The sequence below is a fragment of the Protopterus annectens genome, chromosome 7.part1 (assembly GCF_019279795.1).
Source record: "Protopterus annectens isolate FY-2018-M chromosome 7.part1, PAN1.0, whole genome shotgun sequence".
NCBI lineage: Eukaryota > Metazoa > Chordata > Ceratodontiformes > Protopteridae > Protopterus > Protopterus annectens.
In genome coordinates this window covers 284,827,720-284,848,967 of record NC_056740.1, presented here as the reverse complement: position 1 = coordinate 284,848,967, position 21,248 = coordinate 284,827,720, and positions in this window count along the sequence as shown.

Here is a 21,248-nt window from a genome sequence, read left to right as displayed (position 1 = left end):
ACACATTTTCACTTTACAGTCCCTACTGTACCATATAGATATGCGATTGGTATTGCTGTTACAACCATCTTCCATTGACATGCCCTCATCTGTTTATATTAGGTTGTTTCACTGTGTTCATTCTTACATTTCATCTGTGTGTCCTATTCAATACACACACTTCTCCGGAGTGTTCATTTTGCATGGCAATCCATGTCCCATTACAGATCATTTACACAGCTTCAGTACACAATACCAGGAATGGGATATCATAATACTCTGCACTGTAGATACACTGTCCTGTACTATGTTTGGATGACATACTTCGCATTCATAGCTCTCAACTGTCCAGATATTCCCAGGATGTTCAGAAGTGTTCCTTATCAAATTTGTGGCTTTCTGCTATACCACTGAGATGATGTCAAGACTGACGTGACTCAATATTACATAGATTTGAGTTCATAGCACTCAACTGTCCTAATTTGTGCAGAATGTCCAGATTTTTAGTTCATATTTTTGATCTTCTCATCATAACATTTTGGCTTTCTGTCAAATCATTGGCATGTCATTGCAGATTGAAGGCAGAAAATAATAACAGACATTTGAGTTTCAAACGTCATGCTCTTTAGAAAATCCATGTATCTGTAAAACCTATTGTCCTATCAAATTTCCAGGTTTGTAAGAGCAATATTAGAATGTGTCTCTATTTTGGCCCTTTGTCTCCTATTATTTATGGCTTTGTCCAGATTTTTGCTCTAAGAGGTTAAGATCTATGTTTGATTTTCATTCTGCCACATTTGCATGTGACATGTATGTCATATATGTCCCTATTTCTGGTTTCATTATGTTGGCCTTTATGCAGATGTGTTGAATTAACAAGACTGAGAATTAACAATCTGTGATGCCCTGCTGGTCATTATGGCATTTAGTGCAAAATCATGGTCTGTAAGTGCCCTTCTTTAAAAAGAATTGCTGTCTATGTTCACTTACATGGTTTCTAGGCCAGCAACACAGTTGCCAGACATAAAACCAGCCCGCGATATTAACATACATTGTGATGTGTGCGCCGCCACTCATTGCACATCACCAAGCACACATGCAAACTCCATGTAGGGTTCACGCACAGCCTACACAGAGTTTATTGAATTCTGGGGATAATAAAAATAATATAAAAATATTTCAAATATTATATGGGATTTTTGGTATATACATCGTCTTGAAAGAATGAACATTTGTAGGACAACCAAATAAGCACCCTCCCCTTGTTATTACATACTCCCCTACTACTAAGTAGTTTTGTATTATGAGGTATAGCACTCAAGTGGTTTAGTGCAGAACAGAACCTCTGACTTTTCTCGGGACTTTAAAGAGCAGACTCTAACATAACAACAGCTGGAATATTCTTTAGGGAGTACTGCAGTCCAAAGAAATACTTTTGCACAAATTATCTCTGAATTTGCAGTATGTTTGAATTCAGTAAACAATATTCCTGAAGGCAAACTGATCCAGTGAGAAATGTTCTATTTTGACATTTGCAGGTAATTTGGGGATAACACCTTTTCAAGTACTCATGTGTGTGGACATATTATTATAGAAACGTAGTTTTGCAGAACAAACCACACTTTTGAACAGTGCAAAGGAATGAACTCCACTTTTTTGCCAATGTAAAAGCTCCATCATTTGAATCACTTTGTTGCTGTACTGTAGTGGTTTTCTCTTTCTGAATTTAATACATGAGAAAGAGTCCCATCAGAGTTTTTTTTTTCTGTCCCTCTCTTCTGCTGAGTTGCTTCATGGTATTTCCCAGAAGAAAAACGCATATGTTTCACAGTGCATAATACAGTACAATCAGAGGAAACCACAGCTTTAAAACAATGTATGTTCCTTTACAACTGCAAGCCACAGAGGAAAGAAAATTCTCTTAACACAGTCAAGAGCTTTTTTCTTCTTCTGGCATATTCCTGCAATAAGTTTGTAATATCTCCCATGATTCTGTAGTAGTAGTGCCCAGCCTAAGTTCACTCAAAGGTAAAATGTCTTAATCCCAGATATGTTATTTTGATTCTTTTATCTAGTCCCACTCTATTTCATAATACCATTTAGGGATGCTTCCAAATGTATTTGGTATTACTTTTGTAATCTGTCGTATTAAGGAAGTTCAAATACATTTGCTTGGCTCTCTGGTTAATATAATCAAACATAACTAAATAAAGAAATTATGTCAGCAATGCAGACTGTTAACTTTAACATATAAACAAAAAACTGTGTGTGTGTGTGTGTGTGTGTGTGTGTGTGTGTGTGTGTGTGTGTGTGTGTGTGTGTGTGTGTGTGTGTGAGTGTGAGTGTGTGTGTGTGTGTGTATATATATATATATATATATATATATATATATATATATATATATATATATATATGTGTGTGTGTGTGTATGGTGGCCCAATGTATGATGACAAACAGGAGTCATTCAGGTGTTTTTAGTTATACTGTGAAGGATTTTAGATGTCAATTTGTCTTGTGGGGGGGGTCCACTTTTTTAAGACATAGTTCGAGTGTAGAAAGTCCCCTGCTGTATTATTTGTTTTGGTTACAATTAGTTGTAGTTTGTTTGTGCAGTGCAGAAGCAGAGTGCCAGGATGTAATGCAATTTAGAAATGGACATATTTCTCTTGTTGATAAAATTGTCAATAGCCACCAGTTGCAAGAAGGATCGGTAGTGTGGTTGTTCTGTCCAATCTACCTGTTTTAGTGGCAGGCAGCAGTGTGTCCTATAAGGTAGCTTAGGAGCAAACGTGGATACTATATTATAGCATTGCTCTAGTTGATCTCTTATATAGAAGATAGGTTTGTGAAAATGTGGGACGTATAGGTGATTTCTGGAAGAAGATGGGTTGAGACAATATGCTTTATTATTGTGTTAATGATTTGATCATGTAAAAGGAGCTAACGTTTTGGTATTTTTAATTAATCCATTTAAACATCATGGGTGGTAACAGATAGCCATCATTCCCCATATTTTCTTTTTATTTTGGATACGAAATCTGTTATAATTTTGTGCAGGAATTTGTCTTAGCATGTATGATATATTTAAGCCATTTGTCCGCACTGGATCTTTTATTATTTTATGTCTGATTGGATAGGCTATCACCTACTGATTTAATAGTTCTACTCTGACAATTCAGTGCTCAAGTGTGAAATGAAACCAACTAGCAAGATACACAGAAAACTTTAAGACAAAAGTAAATATGCATGTCTTTCATTTTCTGACATATTACGCAGGGGTATCTCTTTTCAAGTGTGAGCAAGAAGCAGTGGTCTGGTTAAATGACATGCACAAAGTTACACAGTATGCAAGAGAAGCTGAGTAACTGCAGCCCAAGAGTGCAGGATGAAACTCATTACAAGATCATAACTTGGACTCTGTAGCTTGTGGTCATCTTTCTGTGAAAACTGACAGCTTGACATGAAGTTCAAATCCTGCATTGGTATTGTGTGCAGATCTGTTCACTGCACCATATGCAGGGACTTTTCTAACTAATATAATAAACCCTATACAAAACAGTGTTGTGATTATTACTACTGCATAGTACAGAAACCTGAGCAGTGAAGGCAGAGCCATTGAGGAAGCTAGTAGCAATGGAGATGAAGTGCTTGAGAGGTGGTAGGATGCACAGTGTGAGACACACAAAGAAATGAAGATATTGGAGCAAAAGCTAAACTAGCTCTAATTGTAAAAACGGACAGGCAGAACAGACTATAGTGGTCCAGGCACAAGCAGAAAAGCAGAAGACAATTTGGTGAAGAAAATTAACAAGAATATTTGGTTGGGTCAGTGCCTACCTTATGGGCTCAGCACCAGAAACGAGAAGAAGAGACTTTTTTTCTGATTCTAAGTACCTTTTTCGCTTTCTCTTAACTAATTTGCGTATCACACTTTAAAAAGCCATTTTTACTGTGGTTCTGTTGTTATTTCTGCTGAATTTTACTGTTAAAATGATTTACTGTGTGTGCACTTAATTTACCTGCTTAAAGTTAAAAATTTTAAATGCATTTAGTACTGTAGGCGTCACACTCGTGTGTCAGCCTTTTCTGAGCATATTTGCTGTTTAAATTACTTTTTGCTGCTTAATTTCATAAAAAAAATACTCTCTGTACTGCTCATTTCCTGCCCTTTCCTGTACTAGAATAGTCCGGATCCCAGATCTGCTGGTTTCATGGCTTTAGTCTGTGTTTCTGAGTAGTCCAGACCTTGCTCTGGTAGTGGGAGGTCTTTCTGCTTATCAGTGAGAGTGGTAAGCATTAAAGCAGCCTATCTGTCACAAGATGTTTCCAGCTCTGAAATTAACATTATTGGCCATGTTGGGCTGATTTTTATCCCTTTCAAGTTTGAGTTAAAAACCCATGATTCCGCATTTGCACGAGTTTGTGCATCAAGCAGCACTGCTTGGCTAGGGTTAAACTATTCCCAGCGCCATAAAGTCTGCTCTTCAGTTTTTCCCTTAGAACTAGCCAGACTCTTAATTTTAGCACTTGAATCTGCTTCTTCATGCTCAGCACTGATTCAGGACTGTTGTAAGCACTAAATAAGCTACAAATCACTGCAGCACTCGACCTTCCTCATTAGCTAGTATAAACAGTTTTTTTGTACTTATCTTCCTCAGTTGCTTAGAGGAAAGCAATTCTAGTACTTACCTCACTCACTTATCTAGAGGAACATAGTGATTATCCAGGCATGTCCAAGGGACAGCTCCCGGGGTTCTCTCCTGTCTACCTGGGAAATAGTGATAACCCAGGCATGTTCAAGGGACAGCTCCCGGTGTTCTCTCCTGTCTACCTGGGAAATAGTGATTACCCAGGCATGTCCAAGGGACAGCTCCCGGTGTTCTCTCCTGTCTACCTGGGAAATAGTGATAACCCAGGCATGTCCAAAGGACAGCTCCCGGTGTTCCCTCCTGTCTACCTGGGAAATAGTGATTATCCAGGCATGTCCAAAGGACAGCTCCCGGTGTTCTCTCCTGTCTACCTGGGAAATAGTGATTATCCAGGCATGTCCAAGGGACAGCTCCCAGTGTTCTCTCCTGTCTACCTGGGAAATAGTGATAATCCAGGCATGTCCAAGGGACAGCTCCCAGTGTTCTCTCCTGTCTACCTCATGAATCTGGGCATCTTGGGGCAATGTACAACCCTCTCCTCCTACCACCCAACACTACAACATGTGAGAGATGCATTTATCTAGATGCATTTATCCAGCCAAACTGGAGACAAAGCTCTTTCAAACCAAGACTGAACTTGTCAGTCAAGAGAAGAAGGTAAACACTTGCACCACACCACACTCATCACATAGTCCCACTAAACCTACACCACCAAAACCCACACATAGAAACACACAAACATTCATGGAGGCTCTCAATAATAATCTGCCCAAGCAAAAGAGACTTCCAAAGCAGAAATGGAAGCAACCTCCATCCCTCAACACAACCCAAATGACACATAGCTAACAAACTCAGTGTGCCACTCAACCACAGCCCATAAGGCAAAACAACATACCCAACACATTAGTCATAGGTGACTCTATAGTCAGGCACACTGATGTTACACTCACCAGATTAAACAAGCAGAAGGTTACTGTTAGCTGCCTGTTGGGTACCAGGATCCGCCACATAACCCACACAAATCAGGTCACTCCACAACAAGTACAAATATTACTCTGTCATTGTCCATGTTGGTGTGAATGATCTGAGACATACCTCCCTGCACTACATGAAAAGAGACATGGAAGAACTCTCCAATCTTGTAGTCCAGGCAGGTATTACCTTAGCCCTGAGTAGCATCCTACCTTCACCCAGAATGATACTGCAGTACAAGGACAAAATGATTGACTTTAACAATTGGCTAAGCTTCTTGTATCATTCTAAGGGGATCCAGTATCTGTCTGCCTGGGACGACATAGTCGACAGGCCACGATGCTTTGCCAGAGATGGCCTGCACCTGTCACCCCTGGGATTCCAGATACTGGCTAAGGCTCTTGCTGCCCCTATCCTTTTTTAGGCAAGGTTCAAATGACAAACCCACCACCGTAACAGGTACAGGCAAGCAAAAACTGAGTTTAATCCTACTCAGTGCTAGAAGTCTAAACCTCAAAATGCACTCACTCGTGGCACTCCTTAAAATGGAGAACATCAAAACCTGTGCAGTGACTGAAACATGGTTCAAGGCTCCAGAGAGCACCCCTGCATTACCAGGCTATAACTCATACCATACATTTTGGCCAGCTAATCTGGACCGGAACACCAAAGGTGGAGGTGTGTCCATATTCATTAAGGATATCCACACCTCCAGGCTAATTACCCAACATAATGCATCCAAAATGATCCTAGTACAAGTAACTCTGGGCAAAATTGCAATCCAGTTTGTAGCTTGCTACAGATCCCCCACAATGCCCCAGGATTCCCACTCCTCTTTTCTTGATATACTGGAAAATATTAGGGTTCAACCAAACACCCTAATAATGGTCGATTTCAACTACCCCACCATTAACTGAAAAAACTACTCATGTAACAACTCCTTCACTCAACACTTTCTAGAATTCATAAATACCAATGCTCTGGATCAACTTATCCACACCCCCACAAGGGGCAACAATATCCTAGACCTAGTCATTACCAACATGAGTGACTGGTATTCCACACCTGAAGTCAACTCCTTGTTGGTCAGATCCAACCATAAGCTAATCACCAAAGATATCCACATCCCACCCCCACCCCCCATTAAGGAAACCACTGCAAACAATTTCTCCAAAGCCAACTTCATGCTTCTTAAGACAGAAGAGGTGAACTTCACGACATTCATGCAGATGAACAATAAAGTTACGACTGCTGAATCCTACACAAATGCACTCTATAAGCACTTACACGAGTGTATGGATCATGCTAGCCCTAACAGAACCAAGATGCTATCCTCCAAAAAAAGGAAGCCAATCTGGTGGTCCCCTGCTGTAAACAAACTCCACAACAGAAGGAAGAAACTGTTGCAAAAGAGAGTAAAATCCCATGAGTGGAGCTCCCTGGTAAGCCTCAGTAGGAAGCTGAGATTTCTCATAAAATCCTCCAAAGCTAGCTATGAAAACAAGATTGCCACTGATTCTAAGGACAACCACAAAGCATTATATAGCTATGTCAAGAATCTCAATGGAAACACCCAGCTCTGCTCTGAGTTACAGCACAATGGCATAAAAATTACAGAACCAGTTGATATCACCAACATTCTGGCTGATAGGTTCAGTGCTAACTTTACCCACCCTCTCACCCCCTAAAGGGCTCATATCTATACCAGTAGAATGCAGAGCCCCTGCAGTCACAACAGCTCAGGTAAAAACTGCACTCTCCAGAGCCAAGAGTACACCATCCATGGGACTGGACAACATTCCAAGCTGCGTTCTACATGAACTTCAGAACGAACTGGCCCCCCACCTAAGCACCATGTTCAGTCATAGGCTCACATCAGGCTTTGTACCCACTGAATGGTGCACAGCAACAGTTATACCACTCCACAAAGGAGGAGCCACCACGGACCCCAGGAACTATCATCCTATTAGCATGATGAGCCTGGTCTGCAAGGCCATAGAACATATCATCAGGGAACTCATAAACAAAGACATTGGTAACCTCTAAACTCTGGACCCCACCCAGTTCAGGTTTGTGAAAGGCAGATTATGCCTCCTGAACCTGATTTACTTCTTTAAAACAGTCACCAAAGCTATAGATGTGGGTAAAGCAGTTCACACAGTCTATCTTGACCTCGACAAGGCTTCTGACACCATCCCCCATTCTGGAATTGTAGATAAACTCACTGAACTGGGTATAAATCTATACGTCACAAGATGGGTTGCCAACTGGCTCACTGACAGAACCCACTCTGTAAAAGTTGCAGACTCCAAATCTGACTTCATACCAGTGACAAGTGGAGTACCACAGGGTTCAGTCCTGGGTCCTCTCCTGCTTGGTATCTATTTATCTGAGGTATGGGCTAACATAGATGGCCTCTGGCTGACAAAGTTCGCAAATGACTGCAATTTAGGTGCCATATTTGAGTCCCCAAATGACATCGACATCCTACAGAAGGGCCTTACTGAGGCAGATGCCTGGTGTCAGAGCTATGGCCTCAAGCTCAATGGCAAAAAGTGCATTGTCATCCCCATTGGTAAAAACTCTGTACCCATGAACTACCACATAGGCGGCAGTCCACTTGACACTGAAGGTGTGATAAGAGATCTCAGGACTCAGGTGGACAGTAGTCTCTCCTTTGATAATCACATCACCCCAGTAGTCAGGAAATCCTTCTACGTGGCATACCTCATCACAAAAGGGTTCTCATCCAGGAAAAAGAGGTCATTGTTCCTCTCTACTTGGCTTTCATTAGACCCATTATAGAGTACAACCCCCCTTTTGGAATGTACCTCACAAGACATCTGCAACAGCTGGAAAGGCCACAGAAGTACCTCACAAAGAGGATTACAGGACTCAAACAGATGCCCTACGCTGACCATCTCAAAAAACTCTAGCTTTACTCCATAGCATATCGCCTAGTCCAAGGTGATCTCTGCCTAACATACAGAGCTATGTCAAGCCCAGAGCTGTTCGTCATGCTACACCTAAAGAAATCCCAATCCCTCTGAGATTCATGCTCTAGGGACCTAAACCCTGTCATCACAATAAACAGAACATGCTGGAGGGATATATTCTTGTCCCAGAGACTTTCCATACTCTGGAACAAGCTACCTATCTATCTCAAGCAGAATTCCTCATTAGCACTCTTCAAGAAAAATCTTGATGAGTGGATGGGAAATAGCAAATTCTCCCCGGGGATCACTTCTGTGGCTCTGCTCAACAGGGGCACAAGAAAATAATTTTCTTGGGTGGTGAAAGCCAGGGAACTTTGTTGGCTAGGCTTACATAGGCTCTTGGGCCGATAGCCTAGTACCTACCTATGAACCTATATGTGACTTTGGGATTCCATGTGCTATGTGAGGAAGTAGATTTAATATGCTGAGTGTGCTTTGTGCCTGTATTGTGTTTTGGACGTGCCTGAAGTTTAGGCAAGTTAATCTTTAGAACCTTAGCATATGATGGATTAGTGTATTGTGATGGCTTTTGGGAGGTGTGATGTGTGGTATACTGCCGATGATTTTGTTGTCTGAGTTTATTGTGTGTGAGATTTTTGCCTCCAAGGATATTATTTATGTACATATCTTACATGCTATGTTATGTTTGAGTAATAGAGGATCATCAAACAGCAACAGACAATTTTTCACAGCCTCAAGATGACCATCTCAAAAGAAGTTGTGGAGAACTGCTGGTCCATGATACCCATAGGAATGACTCTGGGGGGACAGTAACTGCAACTTCCTGAAATTCAGTTTTAGAATAATATATGGTTAGACTTGCTATGGAGTATTTAAATTTCTATACAAAACAACTGGCCTAGAAACCTTCTTCTGCCACCAGCAAGAACTAGTAAACTATCAGTTACAAGCAGTATCAGTGCACTGAATATTAAACAATTTTATTAAAGGTTATTTAGCATGGGAGTAGTTTAAGGAGAGAGACTTTGCAAAATTATACTTATGTGCTTATTGTCAGCAGCCAATGAATGGGGAGTGGGAGAGAATTATGTTGTCAAATTATCATAAAGGGCAGGGAACAACAGATTTACTGGGTTTAAAAACACAATTACAACACTGTGGGTGGAAGGGAAAAACAATTAGACTCTTAGCTTATGAGTTGACTGGCCTAGGACTGACTTATTGCAAAGACAAGCCCTGAACTAGCCTGACATATACTCCGTACATAAAAATGAAATGAGGGTTTAATAACAGTTAGACCACTTAAACAGCACATTTGCAGTGCAGTTATGCACTGGAAGTATTAATACAGGCTTAAAGACCTTAGCAAAATTATTTATTTATTATTTATTTATTTAAATTTGTTGACCGGGAGTGTCCGACTGGACGTAGGTCCATTTAAAGCAGAGGCCCGGGGAGAAAAGCTCCACAGTTAAAATAAACAGACAGTATATACATTAGATTACATAGTGAATAACAATTTACATAGCAATTACTTACAACATATTTACAGATGAAGAACATAGTACATCAGTAGACAACTAGAATCTTTATCTGTGAAGTGCATACCAGACATTAACAAATGTTACAAGAAGAAGAAGTTCGTGCTGTATAATAAGTACTGGCTTATGAGCATCTGAGCTTGCTATAATCAAGGTAGTTAGTGGAGTGGAAAAAAAGGTAGTGGTTGGATGGGGTGGATGATATTAGAGTGGGAGTTGCAAGGCCATAGCCAGCATGTTTTTAGTTGCGCTTTTGGTAAAGTTTTGAAGTGGGTGCATGATGGTATGGAGGTAATTCTGGGTGGGAGTGAGTTCCATAATTTGGCTATGGCGCAAGAGAATAGTGCTTCACCAGCAGAGTTATTGGCTTTAGTGATCTGTAAGTAATTTTTGCTGCTGGATCTTAGTGGTCTGGTGGTGCGATAGGGTTGGAGTAGATTCTGGAGGGATGGGACATTTAGTGGATGGTTTACTAGTTTGTGGGCGAGTGAGAGTTGATACCACTGAAGGAGGTGAGGGAGTTCAAGCCAGCCCAGTTCAGCAAGTGAGAGACAGTGGTGACTACGGTAGGATGCCCCTGTGGTGAATTTGGCGATTTTGTTGTAGCAGGTCTCTAGCTTGTTTAGATCACATTGCCTTAGGCTGGTATATATTGGAGAGGCATAAAGTAGGGTGGAGAAAAGGTGGGAATTTGCTATTGAAATCTTTGCTCCTTTGGTGAGAAATTGCTTATTTCTGTATAATGCTCCTACTTTTTTGTGGACTTTTTTTATGGTCATGGATATGTGAATGTCAAATTTTAGTTTATTGTCTATTTCCACTCCTAGCAATTTGGTGTGTTCAGTTTGGTTTATAGTGGTGTTGTCTTTTGCCTTGATGTTAAAGTGAGAGTTGTTTTGAGTATGTTTGGTGGGTTGGAAGATGAGTAGTTTAGTTTTGTTTGGGTTGAGTATTAATCGGGCATCGGATAACCATGTTTCAACAGAGGAAAAGGCTTCCTGTGTGACTTTTTGCAGTTTTGGTAGGGACTGGGCTGAGCAGATGATGATCGAGTCATCTGCGAATTGTATGAGCAAGCCATGTTTGGTGGCAGAGGCTAGATTATTGGTGTAAACAGAGAAGAGTAGGGGTCCAAGGATGGATCCTTGGGGAACCCCTATGGAGACAGGTAGTTGGGGAGATATGTCATTCTGCCATACAACAGATTGTTGGTGGTCAGACAGGTAACTCTGAAACCAGTTGGTGACCGATTGTGAGAAGGATAGGTTATTGAGGACAGAGATAAGTTGTTTGTGTGGGACCATGTCAAATGCTTTAGATAGGTCTAGCAAAGTAGCAGAGGAGATATAGCCATTGTTTTTATGCTGAAGGATAGTGTTAGTAAAGGAGAGTAAGGCAGTGGTGGTGCTATGGTTTGGTCGGAAACCATGCTGAGTACTGGAAAGGAGGTTGTTAGTAAGGAGGTAGTCTGAGACCTGAGAGTGTATGCATCTCTCTAGTATTTTGGAGAGTGGAGAGAGAATAGCGATGGAGCGGTAATTGGTTAGTTCTGTGGAGGGTCCGCCTTTGTGGAGGGGAATTATATGTGATACTTTCCACAGTGTGGGAATGTAACTTTCTGACAGAGATCGGTTAATCAAGATGGATACTGGGTAGGCCAGAGCATCAGCTGTGATTTGTAGGTATTCACTTGGGAGGCTGTCTGCTGCTAATTTGGTGGGTTTAAGTTTAGTTAAGAGTTTTTTTTATGTTGGAGGTAGGTACAGGAGAAAAAGAGAAGTCAGTGGGGAGATTACTAGTTGAAGGTGTGGGTTGGAGGGGAGGGGGTTGTGTTGTTTAGGTAGTGATAGTATGGTTTGGGTGAAGTGTGTGTTGAATGAGGTAGCAATATTTTCTGAGGAGTGAGGGATGTTAGGAGGAGGGGTACTGACTTTACCTGGGTGGAGGATGGAGTTTATGGAGGACCAGAATTGTTTGGGGCTGTGTTGTGAGGAGACTAGGTTAGACTGGTAGTATTGGGATTTGTCCTGTTTTATTAGCTTTTTGACTCTATTGCGTAGTTCTAGGAATGTCTGTCTAGCTGAGAGGGTTTTGGTTTTGCGCCAGTGCTCCCAGGCTTTATCCCTGTTTTTCATTTCTGACTTAGTGGTTTTCTGTAGCCATGGGGAGGGTTGTGCTTTGGTTCTGGAGAATCTTATGGGGGCATGGTAATTAAGGATGTTCAGGAAGGTAGTATTAAAAAATTCAACTGCATCATCTAGACTGAGGTACTTTAGAGGATCCCAGTTACATTCTTTGAGGGATGAGATGAATGTGAGTGGGTTAAAGTTTATTTTTTTACGTATTTGACGGTAGATGACAGGTTTAGCTTGGTATAGGTATTTTTTGAGTAGGAATGTTGGGGAGTGATCACTGATAAGCAGCCTGTTATATATGACTGGGGGCTCTTACTGACTAGTATCCAATCCAGGGTAGTGTGCTTGGTGGAGTTTTTATTTATCCTGGTTGGTGACTGGACTAGTTGAGTGAAGCCATGAAGGTGTACATGATGGGTTGGATTGTTGTCAGAACAGGATTGCCAGTCAATATTGAAATCACCTAAGATGATAGTTTCTTGGGGGAGATGGTGGGTAGACCAGAAAAAAGCAGATACAAACTGTTAAAATTACTTTAAAATCAGATCAAGAAATGAAAGCACTTACCTGTCTTTCTTTGTCTAATGAAACTATTAAAATGCAAAAGTAATTTAAAAAGTCACAGCAAATATCTACTTTGGAATTCTTAGACTCTTAGCCTCAGAGTTGACTGGCCTGGAACAGCCTCAATGCAAAGACAAGTCTTGAGCTTGCCTGACCCACACAAATCAATAAATGCAAACACTTATCTGTCCTTCTCTGTCTGATGGAATTATTACATATACATACACATATATATGTATATATGTACACACACACACACACACACACACACACACACACACACACACACACACACACACGTGTGTGTATTTTAAATAATCCCCAATGTCAGAAAACACATTGAACAAATTCAGTGGTGATCACAGCGCCATTACATTTGTGGTCACCAAAAAATAGTAAACATTTTGCTTTAACTTGGTGGGCTTCAAGCCACACCCCTAGAACATTAATTCTAGGGATATGCAAATACAGAGAAAGGGAAAAAGTACTGAATTATATTACAGCTGACATCCTGGATTTTTACTGTAATATAATTCAACCACTTCCACTACAGATGAGATTTTACACAAAACCCAGCGCATATTAAATGCATTTGTTGACCAAACTAATGGAATGCATATATATATATATATATATATATATATATATATATATATATATATATGTGTGTGTGTGTGTGTGTGTGTGTGTGTGTGTGTGTGTGTGTGTGTGTGTGTGTGTGTAGAGAGAGTTTTTCTCCTACATAATGTTTCACTAAATACATTACCAGTTTTTCTGCCTGTATGAATTTTCTTTTAGGAACTTTTCTCCCTGCGTCCCATCTTTAAGTTGGCACTGTCTACCATGCCAATCTAGTCAATAAAATATAAATCAAACAAGTAAAATTAATAATACAATAACTGTAATGTGATTGGTATGTTTTTAATAGACCCTTTTTCATGAAGAATAAGACACATCTTGATGCAGGAGGTTTTTCACCCTGTACTCTCCAAATCTGAAGTTTTTGAACTTTCAAACTAAAGGGTAAAAAATTCACACATATAAACCATTCAGTAAAACATCAAGGAATACTCAGCCAAGCTACAATTTTCACTTAAAGATACATGGAACCTCTAGTGGAAGCTCATGGGATTATGCAAATGGCCCCCTAAGAACATACCAGTGTTACAGCTACATAGCTTCTGAACACCCATGACTTTTTACTTTTTAAGTATTTGTGGATTAATCCAGGCCAATAAATTCAAACCCCATTGGTGTATACATGCCATATTTTGGTCTTTTTATGACATCATACTTAAAGGGTTGTTTGCATGTACACCATGGGTCCCCACTACAGGAAATTAAAGGTATTAGGCGGTGAAGATTCTAGCTTGGCTAGGTCTTTCTTGAAGTCTTTGTACTTTAGGATAAGTAAGAGATAGTTTTTCAAAAGAAACAGATGTAGACTTTGAATGTATGTTGAGTGCGTTTATCTCCCAAACAGCACATCCGATATCCTCAGAACAATTTAAACGGCAGTTAAGACATCAGTTAAATATGTGAAGTATTTACTAAATCTATTTAAATTCTTAGGTTTGCTTAAGAGACAATCACATTGTGTAATACTATTACTTTAGGAAATGACAAATCCTAGTCTTAGTGACATCAAACAAAAAAATTGCATTTTGGTGAAGTACAAATTTCTTAGCACTTGGTCTTTACTTTTTTGTCATATTACCAATGCAAACCGTACACAACCTACATCAACAATTTTCTGTTAAATTGCTTTTTGCATGCAGTAAAAACAATCTATTTTCTGAGCGGATAATCAGGGAAGGAAGGGAAAGGTGGTCACAAATATTTAGGCTGTCTTGAACATGAAACTGTGTTGCTACAGTAGTGAATTTTCCATGAGCAGATATTAGCTGCCTTTAAAAATGTGATTATTTATTTTTGCCCTTTACTTCTTCTTCTTCTGCTTCTATTTCTTTTATGTTTTTTGAGGCATTTTCAGGATGCTCACTTTAGCTAAGTAGTCCTAACTCTCTTCAGTAACATAATATTTAAATGATTCATCTCTTGCCATCCATTGTACAAAATGATAGAACACATAAAAAGGCGGCACCGTAGCCTTAGTCTTCCATAACCATTTAACAATAACCCTTACCGCTTAATCTGTCCCATCCTTTCTAAACAATGAACTAATCATAGCAAACTTACAAATAAACAACTCCAATTAAACATTGTAGCTTTGTATATTCTACAAGGCCAAAACATCCCTATATAAGAATTCATGGGCAACCCAAAATCTAGCCAACAAAACCATCATTCTAGGTGATATTAACATTAATTGGATGGATCTAATCTCTGACTCCCCTACAAATAGCATAAACACAACTTATCTCCAGCCATACACAAATACAAAACAACCAATGCTGCTCAGTCTTAGACTGGATCCTAGTCACACACCCCCATAGATATTCAGACACTGGTACCCTCACTAATATCCTAAGCGATCATTCACTAGTATATACCTATAGAGCCCCCATTCACGAAGTGAAACCTCATACTTACAAAACATTTGGAAATCTAGCTAACTTTAACCAACAAATATTCAATAATATACTAAAATCCATGAACTGGTCCAGACTAAAAACATTGCCTCTAGAAGAAGCAGATAGTTACTTTAATAAAGTCTTCTTAGATACCCTTAACAGCCTATCTCTCATCCAGATCAAAAGAACTAAGCTAAACCATGCCCCTTGGTCAACTAAGGACACCAAACACTCCACAGAGACTGAGCCTGGAAAGAATGGAGCAAAAATAAAAATAAAGCCAACAAACTCAAATATAAACAGCTATGGAATATAGCAAAAAAATTAGTAATCACAGATAAAAAACTTACTTCTCTCAAAACCTATCCAGCCAAGCAAATAACCCTAACCATTTTTGGAAATCTGTCTCCTCACTCCTTCATCGTGGAACATCAGAAAACCCATCACCAGCCCCAGACAAAGAACCACATGAAGTAGCTCAAATGTTTAACTCCCACTTCATCGACAGTATTCTAAACCTTATAAATTACCCTCCACTTAATACCTACTCTAGTCCCACAGACAATCCAACCCCTATAGATTTAGCTCAGGCAAACCTCCATACAAACAACTCCCGTCCTACAGGAACCTAAATAAACAACCCTACAGCCTCTTCTTTCTCTCTACATGCAGTACTCACCTCACTACTGCATAAACTTCTTAAAAAACTAAAACACTGCTCCCTATCTGCCGATAACCTTCCCTCAGAATATCTCACACTTGCTGCTGATGCTATAGTCTACCCTGACAGCACCCTAATTAATAGATCCATCACAGAATTGAATATTACCAACCTCTGGAAAAAAATCTATCATAACTCCATTGCACAAAGGTGGCAAAATCAATGAACTAACCAACTATTGACCTATCTCTATCCTTTCTCCTCTACCCAAACTATTGGAGAAACGTATTCACATGCAACTAATAAAATATCTCACTGAAAATAACTTCCTTGGACCAACGCAACATGATTTTCATCTGGCATACAGTACCACCACTGCTCTTCTCTCCTTCACAGACACTGTGAACAAAGCCTTGGATTCTAGACTACTAACATCGGTAATTCTGTTAGACCTATCAAAGGCTTTCAACACAGTGTCACATCCCAAGTTACATCAGTAACTGTCAATAGTAGGATGCTCTCAATCCACCCTCAAATGGTTCTCTAACTACTTAGACGATAAACAGCAATGTGTCAGATGGCAAGGTAGCCTGTCTGAATATCTATTCAATAAAACAGACGTTCCTCAAGGACCTATTCTTGGGCCTCTCCTTTTTAATATTTTCATAAATAATCTGTGTACTACCTCCCTTCAGAGTATGCTCATCCAGTGCACAGACGATTCTACCATCATCTCCTCCTCTAATAATCTCTAAAACCTACTAAGTGTAACACAAAATGCCTTTACAACCATAGAAACCTGGCTAAATGAAGCACATCTACTTAATACTAAAAAATCTAAGCTACTGCTATTCTCAAATAAACCAGTCTTACAAGACTTCAACATATACTCACACGACAACATAAAAATTGAAGTAGTGACACATGTTAAACAACTACGTATTACTATAGGCAACAAACCTACCTTTGAACAACACATACTTAGTACAATAAAGAAAACACATGTTAAACTTGGCAGACACTACAGACACAAACTTTACATGGATAAGCCCACCAAAAAAACACTTACTAATAGCTTCCTGCTCCCACCCCACCCCCCCACCCCACCCCCTTATATGGGGCCCTCATTTTCTCCAATCTCCACCAGTCTCCTAAAAATAAACTCCAATCATGCTACCATAAAATTACCAATTTGCCACTGGCATACCTTACTGATAACACCCCTGTCAAGCCCTTAAGGAATTAAGCTGACTTGAATTCCAACATTACCTTTATTCCACCCAAATAACTGTAGCTCATAAAATAATTTACAAAGCAGATAGCTGTCCTGCCCTACAGCACATCCTACAACCATATTCCCCATCCTGCAATCTGCGATCCATTAATAAAAAGCTGTTAACCACTATCAAACTTAAGAAAAGAGCCAGTCAGAACCTTTACTCCTATGCCACTGCTAGGATATGGGATGACCTTCCCCAAGATATCACCCTCCTGGACTCATTAAAAGCATTGAAACTATTTTTGAAGAAATACTTCCTTAACAATTACATATGTTCCTGTGGCCAAAACTATAGGCCACCATAAATTATCATATATGCTTCTTTTTTTTCTTCCTATCCCTCTATTTTTCTCTTTGTCTTCTTACCAACCTCATCACTAAACAATATACTTCCTCTCTTTCTCCTCACTCCTCAGCCACTATGCTAATATAACTTTGTTCCACATTTCCATTTATATTTTACCTTCTCTTACCTTTTATGTCTAATGCATAAATGCCTTAATATCCCCTTACTTATCTATTCCTATTTACTGTTGAGCTACTACCTCCCTCCTCCTTCTCTTAAACCTTTACAATTCAACTGCTCCAGTCTACATTATCAATTCAAAAACTCTTCTGAACACACCTTGACAAATCATATCATTTTTGGCAGTTTGGGTTTACTATATGTATTATATCAATTCTGTCAGTTGTTGACATATGTATATGTATATGTATATAACTCTGTCAGTTTTGTTAATACCTGTTGTACTACTTAATCTATATAATTTGCTTTGATAAAATTGTTTAATGCCTTTAACTATGTACATCTTTTAGTAGTGGAGCTTTTCTCCCTGGGCCTCCACTAAAAATGGGTTTCTGACCCAGTGGACTTTCCTGGTCAACAAATGTCAAATAAATAAATAAATTATAGGCCATAATAAGCTACTGAGGCATCAGCCTTTTTGATATAAAAGTGTATAAGATCTCTAGGTGTGTACAAAAATACATGACTTGAGATTCCTTGAGGAACACTTCAGTAGCAACTTTTTTCACCCACCTACACTTTCTTATGAAGTTAAGTTACTGTAAGCAAAGTGGTTTTATGCACTGCTACATTAATTAGCATCTCTAAAGTAGAGCCCATTAAGTGAAGGCTCAACCAGACTCTCCAGTTTCACCTAGGGCTTTATTCACGTGGGATAATCATTTGATATTAGCCAGCAAATTATGTCACAAATTTTGAATCGTAGCTATTCCCAGTAGAATATGCCTCAACTCTTGTCATAGCTAACACATGCCTAATTCTGACTGAGAACCAGTTAAAACCCTTTCTTTTTTCTTCTGAATTGTATTGACTGGTGCTGTCAATTCTGTTGCTGCTACTTCTGTGTTGTGCCCTCTGAAGAAGCACAAATGACAGGTGAATGCTGCCAAAAGAGCAACTTCTTGAAGCATATAAAAGCAATGCTTGAAGGTGCCTTGAGTTCCCATCCTCACATGGAGGCTTTACACCACTTTTTTTGAGATGTTAACACCTAAGGACATCTCCCATTTATATCCATTTCCATTGATAATCTTCACACCTAATAGATTTGATAGTAGAGAGGGTTCCTTAATGTGAAAGAGAGAATTTATGTCCAACCTTCAATAATATCAGAAGTGGTTCTCTAACACCTTCTGTACCATGACTAATGCTCTTAAACTGAAGGCATTGTCACCACTTAACAACCAGAGTTTCTAAAGGGATCTTATGTGCAGTGAAAGACAGTAAGACAACCACGCACTCACTGACTAAGCCAACATATAAAACATATACAGTGCAGAAGGAAGGGTATAATACAGTTTGTGCAGGTGTGGGCTGTGAGGCACAGCAGGCTGATAATGCACACACTAGACTTATGGTTGCTTATCCGGTAATATTTTATTTTTTATTTATTTTATTTATTTTACATTTGTTAACCGGGCTAGTCCAACTGGATATATTTCCATTTTCAGCAGAGGCCTGGGGAGAAAAGCTCCACAGTAACATTTAAAAGTTTATAATGCACAATTATAAGAGAAAAAAAAATGTAAGACAAAAATAAATGAGAGAACAGTAGTTACAAAGTCATACTATTTAAGCAAACATCATATTCAAAAAGAATTATTTACACAAATATGAAGTAATACATTAGTTAAAAATAATTAGAGTGCCTTAGCTAAAGAGAAGTATGCTAATTAATAAATACAAACACTTTGAAAGGAATAAGATACTCTTACAATAAGATATGTGAGGTTGTTTACAATATGTTCACAGTTATTTTATATCCTATTTGCAACAATAATTAAAACAATTACCGCCACCCAGGGGTAAGTAGTGTTAAAAAGGTGAGGGGAGGCAGGATAGAGAAAATGGCAAAAGAGAATGCAGACAATTAGTCAGGGTAACAGCAAGGGCATAACCAGTGTGTTTTAAGATGTTGCTTCAGCCTTTGCTTAAAGAGTGGGAAGGAGGGAATTACCATTAGATCTGATGGCAACATGTTCCAATATTTTCCAGCGGTATTAGAAAACAAGGAGTCACCTGCCAAGTTATTAGACTTGGTAATACTAGCCAGTAGTTTAGTGGATGAGCGTAAGGAATTGAGGTTTGCATAGGGGATAATAAGGTTAGAGAGTATCGGTGTGTTGTTAGGTTGGTAGAATATCCTATGAACAATGGTAAGTTGGGAAAGTATCAGAATGTTTTTTAGTTCAAGCCAGTCAAGCTGCTTTAGGTTCAGACAGTAGTGAGTTCTAAATGGGTTCCCAGTGGCAAACCTGGCAATATTATTATAGGAGTTAGTTAGTTTAGCGAGATTATTTTTCTTTAGGTTAGTATATATGGGGGAAGCATAAAGAAGAGTTGAGATTAGATGGGAGTGGGCAATTGTAGTTCTGGCTGTTGGCGTTAAGAAGGGTTTTATTCTATATAGGGAGCCCAATTTTCTATTTACGGTTTTTATAGTGTTATTTATATGATTGCCAAATGTAAGGTTATTGTCAATTAAGACTCCTAATTGTTTGATGATAGTCTGGGGTTATAATGGTGACATTATTTGATTTGATTGAGAAATTGATCGGGGGGGACTTACTGTTAGGTGTGAAGAGTAAGAGCTTGTTTTTTTTTTGGCATTCAAAAGGAGGCAATGTTTTAGGAACCACGCCCCGACTGAGTTGAATACTGTCTGAATTAGAGATTGTAGTTCAGATGTGGAGTTGGCAGAACATATGAGCGTGGAATCATCTGCATATTGTATGCAGGTAGCTTGAGGGGTCACTAAGTAAAGGTCGTTGATGAATACTGAGAATAAAAGTCGGCCGAGAATGGAGCCCTGAGAGACTCCAAGGGAGACTGGCAGGTGGGAAGATAGTTTATTCTCCCAAAGGACTGCTTGTTGCCTATTGTTAAGGTAGGACTTAAACCAGAGAACAGCCTTGGTGTCAAGAGCAAGGGATTCAAGGGTTTTTAGGAGTAGGGGGTAGTTGACCATATCAAAGACTTTTGACAGATCAATAAAGAGTGCAGATGAGAGGATGTTGTTGTTACGGTTTTTATTGATAGAGTTGGTGAAAGATAGGAGGGCTGTGGTGGTACTATGAAATTGCCTGAAGCCATGCTGACACTTAGCTAGTAAATTATGTTGGGTAAGGTGGTTAATTAGTTGATAGGTGAATACATTTTTCCATAACTTTTGCTAAGGGTGATAAGAGAGCTATAGGCCTGTAGTTGGAATACTCATTGGAGTTTCCGCCTTTATGTAGAGGGATAATGTGGGAGATTTTCCAGATATCTGGGATAGTTCCTTCATTTATGGTTCTGTTTATAAGGATGGATACAGGATAAGCAACTGCTTTGGCTGCATTTTGCAGGTATTCAGATGGTATGTGGTCTGCAGAGGGGGTACATGGCTTAAGTTTATGTATAAGTTTTTGGATGTACGAGGTAGCGATGGGTTATATTTGGAATGTTGGGA